Below are 16,730 nucleotides of genomic sequence, written 5' to 3'. Positions count from 1 at the left end.
GGCAGCAAGACAAAGTGCTCACAGAGTGATCCAAAGACATACTTCTCCTCTAAGCCAATGATCATTAGCCAAAGCACCAAATGCATTGTGGCTCACCTGTGATCTTTTTGCATGAAAAGGAGGTCCACCTGGCGCAACAAGGGAGCCTTTCCATATGTAGTCCAGATTGGTGACACGGTGACAGTGTCCCTCTCCTCCGCCCCGTCCCAGTCTCCTGCAGTCCCCAGGGAGTGGTGGTGTGGTCTGCATAAACCCATTACTTAACAGGCCATCATAATTAAGGAGAGGGAGAAGCTAATGCTGTCCAGCCTGGCCTACTTTACCCATGAGCTCCCCTGACACCGATACTCTTTCTAGTTAGAATAAAGACAAAGACCCACAAGCTGAACTCTCCCATCTCTCTGGATGAACTGACCTGTACTGTGCTGTGGCCTTGGCTCTGTCCTACAGCTCTGTACTGTACTGTGCTGTGGCCTTGGCTCTGTCCTACAGCTCTGTACTGTACTGTGCTGTGGCCTTGGCTCTGTCCTACAGCCCTGTACTGTGGCCTTGTCTCTGTACTGTACTGTGGCCTTGGCTCTGTCCTACAGCTCTGTACTGTACTGTGTTGTGGCCTTGGTTCTGTCCTACAGCTCTGTACTGTACTGTGGCCTTGGCTCTGTCCTACAGCTCTGTACTGTACTGTACTGTGGCATTGGCTCTGTCCTACAGCTCTTTACTGTACTGTGCTGTGGCCTTGGCTCTGTCCTACAGCTCTTTACTGTACTGTGCTGTGACCTTGGCTCTGTCCTACAGCTCTTTACTGTACTGTGGCATTGGCTCTGTCCTACAGCTCTTTACTGTACTGTGCTGTGGCCTTGGCTTTGTCCTACAGCTCTGTACTGTACTGTGGCCTTGGCTTTGTCCTACAGCTCTGTACTGTACTGTACTGTACTGTACTGTGGCCTTGGCTCTGTCCTACAGCTCTTTACTGTACTGTGCTGTGGCCTTGGCTCTGTCCTACAGCTCTTTACTGTACTGTGCTGTGGCCTTGGCTCTGTCCTACAGCTCTTTACTGTACTGTGCTGTGGCCTTGGCTCTGTCCTACAGCTCTTTAATGTACTGTGCTGTGGCCTTGGCTCTGTCCTACAGCTCTTTACTGTACTGTGCTGTGGCCTTGGCTCTGTCCTACAGCTCTGTCCTACAGCTCTGTACTGTACTGTGCTGTGGTCTTGGCTCTGTCCTACAGCTCTGTACTGTACTGTACTGTGGCCTTGGTTCTGTCCTACAGCTCTGTACTGTACTGTACTGTACTGTACTCTACTGTGGCCTTGGCTCTGTCCTACAGCTCTGTACTGTACTGTGTTGTGGTCTTGGCTCTGTCCTACAGCTCTTTACTGTACTGTGCTGTGGCCATGGCTCTGTCCTACAGCTCTTTACTGTACTGTGATGTGGCCTTGGCTCTGTCCTACAGATCTGTCCTACTGTACTGTACTGTACTGTACTCTACTGTGGCCTTGGCTCTGTCCTACAGCTCTGTACTGTACTGTGTTGTGGTCTTGGCTCTGTCCTACAGCTCTTTACTGTACTGTGCTGTGGCCATGGCTCTGTCCTACAGCTCTTTACTGTACTGTGATGTGGCCTTGGCTCTGTCCTACAGATCTGTCCTACAGCTCTGTACTGTGCTGTGCTGTGGCCTTGGCACTGTCCTACAGCTCTGTACTGTGCTGTGCTGTGGCCTTGGCACTGTCCTACAGCTCTGTACTGTACTGTACTGTGGCCTTGGCTCTGTCCTACAGCTCTTTACTGTACTGTGCTGTGGCCTTGGCTCTGTCCTACAGCTCTTTACTGTACTGTGCTGTGGCCTTGGCTCTGTCCTACAGCTCTTTACTGTACTGTGCTGTGGCCTTGGCTCTGTCCTACAGCTCTTTAATGTACTGTGCTGTGGCCTTGGCTCTGTCCTACAGCTCTTTACTGTACTGTGCTGTGGCCTTGGCTCTGTCCTACAGCTCTGTCCTACAGCTCTGTACTGTACTGTGCTGTGGTCTTGGCTCTGTCCTACAGCTCTGTACTGTACTGTACTGTGGCCTTGGTTCTGTCCTACAGCTCTGTACTGTACTGTACTGTACTCTACTGTGGCCTTGGCTCTGTCCTACAGCTCTGTACTGTACTGTGTTGTAGTCTTGGCTCTGTCCTACAGCTCTTTACTGTACTGTGCTGTGGCCATGGCTCTGTCCTACAGCTCTTTACTGTGCTGTGCTGTGGCCTTGGCACTGTCCTACAGCTCTGTACTGTGCTGTGCTGTGGCCTTGGCTCTGTCCTACAGCTCTGTACTGTACTGTACTGTGGCCTTGGCTCTGTCCTACAGCTCTGTACTGTACTGTACTGTGGCCTTGGTTCTGTCCTACAGCTCTGTACTGTACTGTACTGTACTGTGGCCTTGGCTCTGTCCTACAGCTCTGTACTGTACTGTACTGTGCTGTGGCCTTGGCTCTGTCCTACAGCTCTTTACTGTACTGTGCTGTGGCCTTGGCTCTGTCCTACAGCTCTTTACTGTACTGTGCTGTGGCCTTGGCTCTGTACTGTACTGTACTGTGCTGTGACCTTGGCTCTGTCCTACAGCTCTTTACTGTACTGTACTGTGGCCTTGGCTCTGTACTGTACTGTACTGTGCTGTGGCCTTGGCTCTGTCCTACAGCTCTTTACTGTACTGTGCTGTGGCCTTGGCTTTGTCCTACAGCTCTGTACTGTACTGTACTGTGGCCTTGGCTTTGTCCTACAGCTCTGTACTGTACTGTACTGTACTGTGGCCTTGGCTCTGTCCTACAGCTCTTTACTGTACTGTGCTGTGGCCTTGGCTCTGTCCTACAGCTCTTTACTGTACTGTGCTGTGGCCTTGGCTCTGTCCTACAGCTCTTTACTGTACTGTGCTGTGGCCTTGGCTCTGTCCTACAGCTCTGTACTGTACTGTGCTGTGGTCTTGGCTCTGTCCTACAGCTCTGTACTGTACTGTACTGTGGCCTTGGTTCTGTCCTACAGCTCTGTACTGTACTGTGCTGTACTGTACTCTACTGTGGCCTTGGCTCTGTCCTACAGCTCTGTACTGTACTGTGTTGTGGTCTTGGCTCTGTCCTACAGCTCTTTACTGTACTGTGCCGTGGCCATGGCTCTGTCCTACAGCTCTTTACTGTACTGTGCTGTGGCCTTGGCTCTGTCCTACAGCTCTGTACTGTGCTCTGCTGTGGCCTTGGCTCTGTCCTACAGCTCTGTACTGTACTGTACTGTGGCCTTGGCTCTGTCCTACAGCTCTGTACTGTACTGTACTGTACTGTACTGTGGCCATGGCTCTGTCCTACAGCTCTGTAATGTACTGTACTGTACTGTGGCCTTGGCTCTGTCCTACAGCTCTGTACCGGACTGGAGGGAAGACACTGACCATGGGAGGAGTCTGAAGTTCATAGAGGTCCATACATTCCATTATTCAACGTTACCATAGGAATTAGGCTGCATTTTAACCAATGAAGTAATTTAGATTCTTACTCCATGTCTAGGAATGATTTGTTTACAACAAGGTAAAGAAAAGTTTGAGTTCTGCAAGTGTTACTGGTGCAGAACAGAACAGCCAGTTAGTGTGAGACACTGCAGGAGAGAGAAAAGGGTGGTGAGGAGAGGAGAGGAGAAGGAGGAGGGGGTGAATCTGTCATGTGAGACTGGTCAGAGTGACACTGATATTACACAACAGAAGACCTGGCACGGCATCACACACAGAAACAAACACAAATCCCAAGTCCCAACACACACAGAAATCACACACTCAGGAGGGATGCAGAATATTGAGTAAATGTGTATGCGGGGGTATGTGTGTGGGAGTATCTGTGTGGGAGTATGTGTGTGGGAGTATGTGTGTGGGAGTATCTGTGTGGGAGTAAGTGTGTGGGAGTAAGTGTGTGAGAGTATGTGTGTGTGGGAGTAATTGTGTGGGAGTAATTGTGGGAGTATGTGTGTGGGAGTATGTGTGTGGGAGTAAATGTGGGGGTGAGTGTGGTGGTATGTGTGTGGGAGTATATGTGTGGGAGTATATGTGTGTGGGAGTATATGTGTGGGAGTATATGTGTGGGAGTATATGTGTGGGAGTAAATGTGTGGGAGTATGTGTGTGGGAGTATGTGGGTGGGAGTATGTGTGTGGGGGTATGTGTGGGGGAGTATATGTGTGGGAGTATGTGTGTGGGAGTTTGTGTGTGGGAGTTTGTGTGTGGGAATAAATGTGGGGGTATGTGTGTGGGAGTATGTGTGTGGGAGTATGTGTGTGGGAGTAAATGTGTGGGAGTATGTGTGTGGGGTTATGTGTGTGGGAGTATATGTGTGGGAGTAAATGTGTGGGAGTATGTGTGTGGGAGTATGTGTGTGGGGGTATGTGTGTGGGAGTATGTGTGTGGGAATAAATGTGGGGGTATGTGTGTGGGAGTATGTGTGTGGGAGTATGTGTGTGTGGGAGTATGTGTGTGTGGGAGTATATGTGTGTGTGGGAGTATATGTGTGGGAGTATGTGTGTGGGAGTAAATGTGGGGAGAGTGTGGGAGTATGTGTGTGGGAGTATCTGTGTGGGAGTAAGTGTGTGGGAGTAAGTGTGTGAGAGTATGTGTGTGTGGGAGTAATTGTGTGGGAGTAATTGTGGGAGTATGTGTGTGGGGGTATGCGTGTGGGAGTATGCGTGTGGGAGTAAGTGTGGGGGTATGTGTGTGGGAGTAAATGTGGGGGTGAGTGTGGTGGTATGTGTGTGGGAGTATATGTGTGGGAGTATATGTGTGGGAGTATGTGTGTGTTGGAGTATGTGTGTGGGGGTATGTGTGTGGGAGTATATGTGTGGGAGTATGTGTGTGGGAGTTTGTGTGTGGGAATAAATGTGGGGTATGTGTGTGGAGTATGTGTGGGGAGTATATGTGTGGGAGTATGTGTGTGGGAGTTTGTGTGTGGGAATAAATGTGGGGGTATGTGTGTGGGTGTATGTGTGTGGGAGTATATGTGTGTGGGAGTATATGTGTGGGAGTATGTGTGTGTGGGAGTATATGTGTGTGGGAGTAAATGTGTGGGAGTATGTGTGTGGGAGTAAATGTGTGGGAGTATGTGTGTGGGGGTATGTGTGGGGGAGTATATGTGTGGGAGTATGTGTGTGGGAGTTTGTGTGTGGGAATAAATGTGGGGGTATGTGTGTGGGAGTATGTGTGTGGGAGTAAATGTGTGGGAGTATGTGTGTGGGGGTATGTGTGTGGGAGTATATGTGTGGGAGTAAATGTGTGGGAGTATGTGTGTGGGAGTATGTGTGTGGGGGTATGTGTGTGGGAGTATGTGTGTGGGAGTTTGTGTGTGGGAATAAATGTGGGGGTATGTGTGTGGGAGTATGTGTGTGTGGGAGTATATGTGTATGTGGGAGTATATGTGTGTGTGGGAGTATGTGTGTGAGAGTAAATGTGGGGAGAGTGTGGGAGTATGTGTGTGGGAGTATCTGTGTGGGAGTATGTGTGTGGGGGTATGTGTGTGGGAGTATATGTGTGGGAGTAAATGTGTGGGAGTATGTGTGTGGGAATAAATGTGGGGGTATGTGTGTGGGAGTATGTGTGTGGGAGTATGTGTGTGTGGGAGTATGTGTGTGTGGGAGTATATGTGTGTGTGGGAGTATATGTGTGGGAGTATGTGTGTGGGAGTATCTGTGTGGGAGTAAGTGTGTGGGAGTAGGTGTGTGAGAGTATGTGTGTGTGGGAGTAATTGTGTGGGAGTAATTGTGGGAGTATGTGTGTGGGGGTATGCGTGTGGGAGTATGCGTGTGGGAGTAAGTGTGGGGGTATGTGTGTGGGAGTATGTGTGTGGGAGTAAATGTGGGGGTGAGTGTGGTGGTATGTGTGTGGGAGTATATGTGTGGGAGTATATGTGTGGGAGTATGTGTGTGTTGGAGTATGTGTGTGGGGGTATGTGTGTGGGAGTATATGTGTGGGAGTATGTGTGGGAGTTTGTGTGTGGGAATAAATGTGGGGGTATGTGTGTGGGAGTATGTGTGTGGGAGTATATGTGTGGGAGTATGTGTGTGGGAGTATATGTGTGTGGGAGTATATGTGTGGGAGTATGTGTGTGGGAGTAAATGTGTGGGAGTATGTGGGTGGGAGTATGTGTGTGGGGGTATGTGTGGGGCAGTATATGTGTGGGAGTATGTGTGTGGGAGTTTGTGTGTGGGAATAAATGTGGGGGTATGTGTGTGGGGGTATGTGTGTGGGAGTATGTGTGTGGGAGTAAATGTGTGGGAGTATGTGTGTGGGAGTATGTGTGTGGGAGTATATGTGTGGGAGTAAATGTGTGGGAGTATGTGTGTGGGGGTATGTGTGGGGAGTATGTGTGTGGGAGTTTGTGTGTGGGAATAAATGTGGGGGTATGTGTGAGGATATGTGTGTGTGGAGTATATGTGTATGTGGGAGTATATGTGTGTGTGGGAGTATGTGTGTGGAGTATCTGTGTGGGAGTATGTGTGTGGGGGTATGTGTGTGGGAGTATATGTGTGGGAGTAAATGTGTGGGAGTATGTGTGTGGGAATAAATGTGGGGGTATGTGTGTGGGAGTATGTGTGTGGGAGTATGTGTGTGTGGGAGTATGTGTGTGTGGGAGTATATGTGTGGGAGTATGTGTGTGGGAGTAAATGTGGGGGAGAGTGTGGGAGTATGTGTGTGGGAGTATCTGTGTGGGAGTAAGTGTGTGGATTAAGTGTGTGAGAGTATGTGTGTGTGGGAGTAATTGTGTGGGAGTAATTGTGGTAGTATGTGTGTGGGAGTATGTGTGTGGGAGTAAATGTGGGGGTGAGTGTGGTGGTATGTGTGTTGGAGTATATGTGTGGGAGTATCTGTGTGGGAGTATGTGTGGGGGTATGTGTGTGGGAGTATATGTGTGGGAGTAAATGTGTGGGAGTATGTGTGTGGGAGTATGTGTGTGGGGGTATGTGTGTGGGAGTATGTGTGTGGGAGTTTGTGTGTGGGAATAAATGTGGGGGTATGTGTGTGGGAGTATGTGTGTGTGGGAGTATATGTGTGTGTGGGAGTATATGTGTGTGGGGAGTATGTGTGGGAGTATGTGTGTGGGAGTAAATGTGGGGAGAGTGTGGGAGTATGTGTGTGGGAGTATCTGTGTGGGAGTAAGTGTGTGGGATTAAGTGTGTGAGGGTATGTGTGTGTGGGAGTAATTGTGTGGGAGTAATTGTGGTAGTATGTGTGTGGGAGTATGTGTGTGGGAGTAAATGTGGGGGTGAGTGTGGTGGTATGTGTGTGGGAGTATATGTGTGGGAGTATATGTGTGGGAGTATGTGTGTGTGGGAGTATATGTGTGGGAGTTTGTGTGTGGGAGTAATTGTGTTGGAGTATGTGTGTGGGGGTATGTGTGTGGGAGTATATGTGTGGGAGTATGTGTGTGGGAGTTTGTGTGTGGGAATAAATGTGGGGGTATGTGTGTGGGTGTATGTGTGTGGGAGTATATGTGTGTGGGAGTATATGTGTGGGAGTATGTGTGTGTGGGAGTATATGTGTGTGGGAGTAAATGTGTGGGAGTATGTGTGTGGGAGTAAATGTGTGGGAGTATGTGGGTGGGAGTATGTGTGTGGGGGTATGTGTGGGGGAGTATGTGTGTGGGAGTTTGTGTGTGGGAATAAATGTGGGGTATGTGTGTGGGAGTATGTGTGTGGGAGTATGTGTGTGGGAGTAAATGTGTGGGAGTATGTGTGTGGGGGTATGTGTGGGAGTAAATGTGTGGGAGTATGTGTGGGGGGTATGTGTGTGGGAGTATGTGTGTGGGAGTTTGTGTGTGGGAGTTTGTGTGTGGGAATAAATGTGGGGGTATGTGTGTGGGAGTATGTGTGTGTGGGAGTATATGTGTGTGTGGGAGTATATGTGTGGGAGTATGTGTGTGAGAGTAAATGTGGGGAGAGTGTGGGAGTATGTGTGTGGGAGTATCTGTGTGGGAGTATGTGTGTGGGGGTATGTGTGTGGGAGTATATGTGTGGGAGTAAATGTGTGGGAGTATGTGTGTGGGAATAAATGTGGGGGTATGTGTGTGGGAGTATGTGTGTGGGAGTATGTGTGTGTGGGAGTATGTGTGTGTGGGAGTATATGTGTGTGTGGGAGTATATGTGTGGGAGTATGTGTGTGGGAGTAAATGTGGGGGAGAGTGTGGGAGTATGTGTGTGGGAGTATCTGTGTGGGAGTAAGTGTGTGGGATTAAGTGTGTGAGAGTATGTGTGTGTGGGAGTAATTGTGTGGGAGTAATTGTGGTAGTATGTGTGTGGGAGTATGTGTGTGGGAGTAAATGTGGGGGTGAGTGTGGTGGTATGTGTGTGGGAGTATATGTGTGGGAGTATCTGTGTGGGAGTATGTGTGGGGGTATGTGTGTGGGAGTATATGTGTGGGAGTAAATGTGTGGGAGTATGTGTGTGGGAGTATGTGTGTGGGGGTATGTGTGTGGGAGTATGTGTGTGGAGTTTGTGTGTGGGAATAAATGTGGGGTATGTGTGTGGGAGTATGTGTGTGGGAGTATGTGTGTGTGGGAGTATGTGTGTGTGGGAGTATATGTGTGTGTGGGAGTATATGTGTGGGAGTATGTGTGTGGGAGTAAATGTGGGGAGAGTGTGGGAGTATGTGTGTGGGAGTATCTGTGTGGGAGTAAGTGTGTGGGATTAAGTGTGTGAGAGTATGTGTGTGTGGGAGTAATTGTGTGGGAGTAATTGTGGTAGTATGTGTGTGGGAGTATGTGTGTGGGAGTAAATGTGGGGGTGAGTGTGGTGGTATGTGTGTGGGAGTATATGTGTGGGAGTATATGTGTGGGAGTATGTGTGTGTGGGAGTATATGTGTGGGAGTTTGTGTGTGGGAGTAAATGTGTTGGAGTATGTGTGTGGGGGTATGTGTGTGGGAGTATATGTGTGGGAGTATGTGTGTGGGAGTTTGTGTGTGGGAATAAATGTGGGGGTATGTGTGTGGGTGTATGTGTGTGGGAGTATATGTGTGTGGGAGTATATGTGTGGGAGTATGTGTGTGTGGGAGTATATGTGTGTGGGAGTAAATGTGTGGGAGTATGTGTGTGGGAGTAAATGTGTGGGAGTATGTGGGTGGGAGTATGTGTGTGGGGGTATGTGTGGGGAGTATGTGTGTGGGAGTATGTGTGTGGGAGTTTGTGTGTGGGAATAAATGTGGGGGTATGTGTGTGGGAGTATGTGTGTGGGAGTATGTGTGTGGGAGTAAATGTGTGGGAGTATGTGTGTGGGGGTATGTGTGGGAGTAAATGTGTGGGAGTATGTGTGTGGGGGTATGTGTGTGGGAGTATGTGTGTGGGAGTTTGTGTGTGGAATAAATGTGGGGGTATGTGTGTGGGAGTATGTGTGTGTGAGTATGTGTGTGTGGGAGTATGTGTGTGTGGGAGTATATGTGTGTGTGGGAGTATATGTGTGGGAGTATGTGTGTGAGAGTAAATGTGGGGGAGAGTGTGGGAGTATGTGTGTGGGAGTATCTGTGTGGGGGTATGTGTGTGGGAGTATATGTGTGGGAGTAAATGTGTGGGAGTATGTGTGTGGGAGTATGTGTGTGGGGGTATGTGTGTGGGAGTATGTGTGTGGGAGTTTGTGTGTGGGAATAAATGTGGGGTATGTGTGGTATGTGTGTGGGAGTATGTGTGTGTGGGAGTATATGTGTGTGTGGGACTATATGTGTGGGAGTATGTGTGGGGGTATGTGTGTGGGAGTATGTGTGTGTGGGAGTATGTGTGTGTGGGAGTATGTGTGTGGGAGTATGTGTGTGGGAGTATATCTGTGTGGGAGTATGTGTGTGTAGGAGTATGTGTGTGGGGGTATGTGTGTGGGAGTATGTGTGTGTGGGGGTATGTGTGTGGGAGTATGTGTGTGTGGGAGTATGTGTGTGGGAGTATGTGTGTGAGAGTGTTTGGTGTTTTAGTGTTATTACATGTAGAAGTTGTCTCCATGTCAATGTAAGTGAGACTTCATCTATTCTTTTAATCAAAGGAGGGTGAGGGAAAAAATTCAAGTGATAGGCAAGTCAGGGCCTATGAAAGTAGTGTGTGTGTGTTTCGTGTGTGCGTGTGCACGTGTGTGTGTGTGATTGTGCATATAGTGTGTGTGATTCTAAATATCAGTGTGTGCGTCACAGGGTCCAGTGGAGTTTCTTCCTGAGGGATCGGCTCCTCTCCTCTCTGCTCCTCTGAGGAGTGTGTGTCCGTCCCGCCATCCTCCATCTGTCTGCACTGAAACGCCCAATTCTGACATAATCGCCTGGAACTGTGAATATTGACGCTGTAGACCCATGGCTGTGGAGCCATATCTGAACCCAGCCCAACTAACATCCAGGAGTCAGATCTGAGCAGAGTGACTGCAGTCCACAATCAACTACTCACCTCAATCACAGACAGGCCAAGCCCAAAATAACCCCGGCAGTCACACACATAACTAAGAGAGAGGAAGGGAAATCTCACACACGTACATGGGAGAATGAAAGCGTGTGCACACTCACGGACACACACCCCGGCAGGCAAAACTGGTTGAAACGACGTCACACAAACACACAAAAAAAACCTTGAAGTCATATCAGATAAAAATCAAACATTCCCTCAAAAACAAGATATGAAATGCGGAACGTACTGTTTATTCTTTCTACACAGTGTGTGACTTCACAGGGCTGTAATTCGGTAGGGTTCTCCACAGTCGTCCTCTATCTCTGTTGGCAAAACACGCGTTTGTTGATTTTCTCTTTTCTTGTGATGCATCGCCACGTCGTGCCAGGAGGCGATTCGCGAGTTCATTCGCTGAAAAGCCTCGATTCCAATCTGCTTTACGTCAGGGGCGCAAAGGAGGGAGAAAACCACTCTTTAGAGCTTTTGGATAGATAAGCCTTCCTTTTAAAAATGGCCGTGGTACCTTTTGGAGATACGGCTCGTGGGTTGGCTGTCGGAAGCAGTTTCCCATATTGCTGCTCTCTCACCTTGCCAGCTGTGCCAAAATGGATGCCAAACATTTAGGAAGAAGCCAGTATTTTAAGTAACACAGGTAGAAGGTTCATTCCTTTGAGCATGTGATTCAAATACACTTTCTGGGAACATCTTGTCTTGATGATGGGGCTGGAACTATAGCTCATCAACTGCCACAAATAAATGGACTGTTACTTAAAAGGAGAGTTACATGATGCCAGTCACTGTCCTCACACAGGACAGGACAGTGACTGGAAAAGGGGCTCCGTGACATCAGACATCAGGTGTTTCTGTATGTGTTCGTGTGTGTTCGTGTGTGTCAGCCTGCCTCAGTACATGATGTGAACACCAATAGAACATGACTGTCTGAGGAGACCTCACTGTGAGCACTGTAGGAGGGCTGAGGAGGAGCCAGTCAGCACTGCCTTGTGTCTTAGTCATACAGGTTATCACTGAGGAGGAGCCAGTCAGCACTGCCTTGTGTCTTAGTCATACAGGTTATCACCGAGGAGGAGCCAGTCAGCATTGCCTTGTGTCTTAGTCATACAGGTTATCACTGAGGAGGAGTCAGTCAGCACTGCCTTGTGTCTTAGTCCTACAGGTTATCACTGAGGAGGAGCTAGTCAGCACTGCCTTGTGTCTTAGTCATACAGGTTATCACTGCCTTGTGTCTTAGTCATACAGGTTATCACTGAGGAGGAGTCAGTCAGCACTGCCTTGTGTTTTGGTAATACAGGTTATCACTGAGGAGGAGCCAGTCAGCACTGCCTTGTGTCTTAGTCATACAGGTTATCACTGAGGAGGAGCCAGTCAGCACTGCCTTGTGTCTTAGTCATACAGGTTATCACTGAGGAGGAGCCAGTCAGCACTGCCTTGTGTCTTAGTCATACAGGTTATCACTGAGGAGGAGCCAGTCAGCACTGCCTTGTGTCTTAGTCATACAGGTTATCACTGAGGAGGAGTCAGTCAGCACTGCCTTGTGTCTTAGTCATACAGGTTATCACTGAGGAGGAGCTAGTCAGCACTGCCTTGTGTCTTAGTCATACAGGTTATCACTGCCTTGTGTCTTAGTCATACAGGTTATCACTGAGGAGGAGTCAGTCAGCACTGCTTTGTGTCTTAGTCATACAGGTTATCACTGAGGAGGAGTCAGTCAGCACTGCCTTGTGTCTTAGTCATACAGGTTATCACTGCCTTGTGTCTTAGTTATACAGGTTATCACTGAGGAGGAGCCGGTGAGCACTGCCTTGTGTCTTAGTCATACAGGTTATCACTGAGGAGGAGCCAGTCAGCACTGCCTTGTGTCTTAGTCATACAGGTTATCACTGAGGAGGAGCCAGTCAGCACTGCCTTGTGTCTTAGTCATACAGGTTATCACTGAGGAGGAGCCAGTCAGCACTGCCTTGTGTCTTAGTCATACAGGTTATCACTGAGGAGGAGCTAGTCAGCACTGCCTTGTGTCTTAGTCATACAGGTTATCACTGAGGAGGAGCCAGTCAGCACTGCCTTGTGTCTTAGTCATACAGGTTATCACTGAGGAGGAGCCAGTCAGCACTGCCTTGTGTCTTAGTCATACAGGTTATCACTGAGGAGGAGCCAGTCAGCACTGCCTTGTGTCTTAGTCATACAGGTTATCACTGAGGAGGAGCCAGTCAGCACTGCCTTGTGTCTTAGTCATACAGGTTATCACCGAGGAGGAGCCAGTCAGCACTGCCTTGTGTCTTAGTCATACAGGTTATCACTGAGGAGGAGCTAGTCAGCACTGCCTTGTGTCTTAGTCATACAGGTTATCACTGCCTTGTGTCTTAGTCAGCACTGGTTATCACTGAGGAGGAGTCAGGTCAGCACTGCTTTGTGTCTTAGTCATACAGGTTATCACTGAGGAGGAGTCAGTCAGCACTGCCTTGTGTCTTAGTCATACAGGTTATCACTGCCTTGTGTCTTAGTTATACAGGTTATCACTGAGGAGGAGCCGGTGAGCACTGCCTTGTGTCTTAGTCATACAGGTTATCACTGAGGAGGAGCCAGTCAGCACTGCCTTGTGTCTTAGTCATACAGGTTATCACTGAGGAGGAGCCAGTCAGCACTGCCTTGTGTCTTAGTCATACAGGTTATCACTGAGGAGGAGCCAGTCAGCACTGCCTTGTGTCTTAGTCATACAGGTTATCACTGAGGAGGAGCCAGTCAGCACTGCCTTGTGTCTTAGTCATACAGGTTATCACTGAGGAGGAGCCAGTCAGCACTGCCTTGTGTCTTAGTCATACAGGTTATCACTGAGGAGGAGTCAGTCAGCACTGCCTTGTGTCTTAGTCATACAGGTTATCACTGAGGAGGAGCCAGTCAGCACTGCTTTGTGTCTTAGTCATACAGGTTATCACTGAGGAGGAGCCAGTCAGCACTGCCTTGTGTCTTAGTCATACAGGTTATCACTGAGGAGGAGCCAGTCAGCACTGCCTTGTGTCTTAGTCATACAGGTTATCACTGAGGAGAAGCCAGTCGGCACTGCCTTGTGTCTTAGTCATACAGGTTATCACTGAGGAGGAGTCAGTCAGCACTGCCTTGTGTCTTAGTCATACAGGTTATCACTGAGGAGAAGCCAGTCAGCACTGCCTTGTGTCTTAGTCATACAGGTTATCACTGAGGAGGAGCCAGTCAGCACTGCCTTGTGTCTTAGTCATACAGGTTATCACTGAGGAGGAGCCAGTCAGCACTGCCTTGTGTCTTAGTCATACAGGTTATGACTGAGGAGGAGCCAGTCAGCACTGCCTTGTGTCTTAGTCATACAGGTTATCACTGAGGAGGAGTCAGTCAGCACTGCCTTGTGTTTTGGTAATACAGGTTATCACTGAGGAGGAGCCAGTCAGCACTGCCTTGTGTTTTGGTAATACAGGTTATCACTGAGGAGGAGCCAGTCAGCACTGCCTTGTGTCTTAGTCATACAGGTTATCACTGAGGAGGAGCCAGTCAGCACTGCCTTGTGTCTTAGTCATACAGGTTATCACTGAGGAGGAGCTAGTCAGCACTGCCTTGTGTCTTAGTCATACAGGTTATCACTGAGGAGGAGCCAGTCAGCACTGCCTTGTGTCTTAGTCATACAGGTTATCACTGAGGAGGAGCCAGTCAGCACTGCCTTGTGTCTTAGTCATACAGGTTATCACTGAGGAGGAGTCAGTCAGCACTGCCTTGTGTCTTAGTCATACAGGTTATCACTGAGGAGGAGCCAGTCAGCACTGCCTTGTGTCTTAGTCATACAGGTTATCACTGAGGAGGAGCCAGTCAGCACTGCCTTGTGTCTTAGTCATACAGGTTATCACTGAGGAGGAGTCAGTCAGCACTGCCTTGTGTTTTGGTAATACAGGTTATCACTGAGGAGGAGCCAGTCAGCACTGCCTTGTGTCTTAGTCATACAGGTTATCACTGAGGAGGAGCCAGTCAGCACTGCCTTGTGTCTTAGTCATACAGGTTATCACCGAGGAGGAGCCAGTCAGCACTGCCTTGTGTCTTAGTCATACAGGTTATCACTGAGGAGGAGTCAGTCAGCACTGCCTTGTGTCTTAGTCATACAGGTTATCACTGAGGAGGAGCTAGTCAGCACTGCCTTGTGTCTTAGTCATACAGGTTATCACTGCCTTGTGTCTTAGTCATACAGGTTATCACTGAGGAGGAGTCAGTCAGCACTGCCTTGTGTTTTGGTAATACAGGTTATCACTGAGGAGGAGCCAGTCAGCACTGCCTTGTGTCTTAGTCATACAGGTTATCACTGAGGAGGAGCCAGTCAGCACTGCCTTGTGTCTTAGTCATACAGGTTATCACCGAGGAGGAGCCAGTCAGCACTGCCTTGTGTCTTAGTCATACAGGTTATCACTGAGGAGGAGTCAGTCAGCACTGCCTTGTGTCTTAGTCATACAGGTTATCACTGAGGAGGAGCTAGTCAGCACTGCCTTGTGTCTTAGTCATACAGGTTATCACTGCCTTGTGTCTTAGTCATACAGGTTATCACTGAGGAGGAGCCAGTGAGCACTGCCTTGTGTCTTAGTCATACAGGTTATCACTGAGGAGGAGCCAGTCAGCACTGCCTTGTGTCTTAGTCATACAGGTTATCACTGCCTTGTGTCTTAGTCAAACAGGTTATCACTGCCTTGTGTCTTAGTCATACAGGTTATCACTGCCTTGTGTCTTAGTCATACAGGTTATCACTGAGGAGGTGGGAATCAATGGAACAGGAATGGAACAGTCATTTCCTCCACAAGTAACATTTCAGATTTAGAATCCATCATTATAACGATACAGTAAGTCTAGAAAAAGCAACACTCCAGACTCAATATGTCAAGGGTTGAAATCACTAGAGAAAGAGAAGTACTTAGCATGACTCAATTCCACTCTCTTTCCACAATGCCAGAGCATCAGCTCAATATTATCAACCAGTGGGTTGTAGGAACCAGATGGCTCACTGGGAGCTTCATGTCAAGGTGGCCCTAGGCTGAACACATGCAGTATCTGAGACAGGGAAACATGTGGCAGGGTCTCAGACACACAGATCATGACCATGTTGCGTGTTCTATGTGTGGGGAGAGATGCACTCTTCTCTCTGGCTCTCTCTGGAGCCACATCTGCAGAAGAGCAATGCTTCATAGCTCATGCTCACTATGGCCTATCAACATCTGTGTCCCGCCCTGTCACTCAAAACCACCGGGCACAGAGCCCAACCCCTTTTCACTTTCACCATGATTGACAGCCCATGTGGCCAATCTCATCAGTTTTATGACCTCAATCCTGTTATTGTATGTCCCTGTTTCTGGAGGGTCGTGCCTGTTTTTTCTCAGTTTTGAGAGAGAGAGAGAGTAAAAGAGAAAGAGAAGGAGGGAGAGGGAGAGAGAAGAGAAAGAGAGCGCGACATTGAGAAGTGTCACGCCTTTGAAGCAGGCAGGGAGTGGAGACAGTCGTTGCCATGGAAACCACGGCCGGGCTCTAGTGAGTAAGTAAGCTGCTAAAGTGAGCTTGCTGCGCTGTGGCGTATGCGAGGGAAGGCGCCTGGCTTCAACCGATCTAACCTGAGGCTGAGTGAAGGATGAAGGGAGAAGGAGAGAGTCCAGACGGAAAGAAGGAGAACCAGAGAAGAGCCTGAGGCACAATTATAGTGTGAGACAGGGCTGATTGCACAAGTCTTAGATCTATAGAGCAGAGAAACAGGTCTCCTCAGGTCTCTGCGGTGAGTAACACACACACACACACACACACACACACACACACACACACAAACATGCCAGACTAATGGAGACACCTTTATTACGGAGCACACAACTCTTTCTTCTCCACACACAGCCTCAGCTCAGAGCTCCACAATGGGGCCCTTTGTTCCAGCTCCGGCGTGAGGCTCAGTGTCAACCTGACATTCATTAGGCAGCCTCTGTGCTAATATAGACAGTGTGAATAATGCATGAAGGAAGGAAGGAGCACTCAGGAGCCAATATTATTATTATTATTATTCTATTGCTGCCATCAATCATAAACACAAGGATAACAGGAAAGGGAAGTGAAAAAGACAGGAAAGGAGGGAGGGATACCTGACAGATACCTGGCAACCCGCCTAACAAGCACATGCTCATCAGAGTGTGAGATAGGTAAAGCCCTTTGAATTGAATTGAGAGAGGCAGAGGATGACCAGTACCAAACAATCATATCATCACACAGCGCTCAGCAGTACCAAACAATCATATCATCACACAGCTCTCACCAGTACCAAACAATCATATC

At 48.7% G+C, this 16,730-nt stretch overlaps 1 protein-coding gene across 6 annotated transcripts in view; it reads right to left on the bottom strand.

Moving 5' to 3' along the window:
- Positions 1 to 16,730, bottom strand: part of magi2a (membrane associated guanylate kinase, WW and PDZ domain containing 2a) — a 343,918-nt gene that overhangs the window by 215,321 nt on the left and 111,867 nt on the right. The gene's annotated exons all lie outside the window — the stretch shown is intronic.

This window comes from Oncorhynchus nerka, linkage group LG8 (assembly GCF_034236695.1).
Source record: "Oncorhynchus nerka isolate Pitt River linkage group LG8, Oner_Uvic_2.0, whole genome shotgun sequence".
In the NCBI taxonomy this organism is placed as follows: domain Eukaryota; kingdom Metazoa; phylum Chordata; class Actinopteri; order Salmoniformes; family Salmonidae; genus Oncorhynchus; species Oncorhynchus nerka.
This window is presented reverse-complemented; position numbering and strand designations above follow the sequence as displayed.